The sequence below is a fragment of the Mesocricetus auratus genome, unplaced genomic scaffold, assembly GCF_017639785.1.
Source record: "Mesocricetus auratus isolate SY011 unplaced genomic scaffold, BCM_Maur_2.0 Super-Scaffold_100029, whole genome shotgun sequence".
Lineage (NCBI taxonomy): Eukaryota > Metazoa > Chordata > Mammalia > Rodentia > Cricetidae > Mesocricetus > Mesocricetus auratus.
In genome coordinates, this window is record NW_024429210.1 from 2,539,192 (window position 1) to 2,540,801 (window position 1,610).

Below are 1,610 nucleotides of genomic sequence, written 5' to 3' on the forward strand. Positions count from 1 at the left end.
ACTCAGGAACTATTCTGTTCTCATAATTATAGTTTGCTTCACATTGAGAATATAGACTAAAATCAGAAACAAATTCACATAGAGTAGGGTGTAATTTAAAAATATTTAAAATTTTTATTTAAAAATTATTTCCTGATATTTGTGTGTGTGTGTGTGTGTGTGTGTGTGCGTGCGTGCAAGTTGATGAATACAAACATGGATACATGAATGCTATATACATGTGTAGAGGTCAGAAGACAACCTTGAATGATATTCCTTACCTTTTACCTCATTTAAAGAAAGGTTTCTTTTTCTTGCATATTTCTATGTATTTCAGTCTTGTTGGCTCTTGACCTTCCAGTTACTGTTATGTTTCCACCTCCCATCTTCCGGTAGGAGGGCCAAGATTATAGATGCATGAGTGACAGCTCCCACCCTCAGGAGAAAGCATAAATGCAGTCCCCCAATATCAATGCAGTTATATTTCCTGCATTGGGGGCAATCAAGGAGTCAGCATATTCAGAGTATAATGGATAAGCTTCTCCCTGGAAAAACCACCTTTGTGATCATGGTATCTCCCCTGCTATGTTAGTATGTAATTCCCAGATTTTACCTGAGTTCTGGATAATAAATTCAGGTCCTCTACATTCATGGCAAGCATTGTATCCATGGGTCTGTCTCCTTACCCAGGATATTTGTCTTCGACCAGGATAATCACAAATAGAGTGCTTCATTTTCTCAGCCACAGTGTATAATAACACTTGCCAAGAGTTATTAATCAAGGACATTCATCCAAGGCTCAGTATTTTATTTCAGGAAATCAGAAGAATATAACACATGTATGCTAGTCTTTACTGCTTGGTATCAGAGGTGAAACTGATGACTCAGAACTCCAGGTGAACAAAACAACATTTACCATAAACCACATTTCCATATTACATCTCTGAGTTGATTCCATGCTTAAAATATTTGGAGACACATCTTCAGGCTATTTCGAGATTCGGAAGGTATCTTTCAAATATGAGGTCAGTACTGAAATTCCTTGTAATATGCTGTTTATAAGCAGTCAAAGTTTGTGGAGATAACTGTTACTGCACATTAGAAAGGTTATGAATACATCCTCATTGATGGTTCCTACTACAGGGAATTTAATATAACATATCCTTCATGGTAAAGATTGAAGGCATACATTTCATTAAAAACAATAAGATCATAGCTTCTACTCAGTTTCTATACGAAAAATGCTCAGATATAAAATTTATGCCAGAATTTGTCTTTCCATGGGGAATTTTAGGGATATCATTCAGGTTCGATGTGCAATCACCATTCACGGTTTGTCGACTATAACACATATACAACTAAACTTCAGGAATTAGGTTAAAAAACTGGAATTAAAGAGAGGCAGTAGCAAGCACTGCAGAGTCCAAAGATGGCTCTGCCTAAGAAGGAGCTGTACTCCACTGGATCCTTGGCCAGCGCAGGAATAAAGGAACACTTGTTATATATGAAAAACTGGAGTAGGTCTATCATGAAAATGATAGAACAAGTGGCAGATTTTATAATTATATTTAATAATTTACCACCACTTTAATGCCTTAAAGGAACATAAAGCTGCTTTCCACTTTGTTCTC

The 1,610-nt window shown here is 36.4% G+C and overlaps 1 non-coding gene across 1 annotated transcript; it reads right to left on the reverse strand.

Moving 5' to 3' along the window:
• Window positions 1–417: 417 nt before the first annotated feature.
• On the reverse strand, window positions 418–574 carry LOC121134724. The gene has a single exon (XR_005871843.1). It is a non-coding gene; the product is annotated as a U1 spliceosomal RNA (small nuclear RNA).
• Window positions 575–1,610: the final 1,036 nt, after the last annotated feature.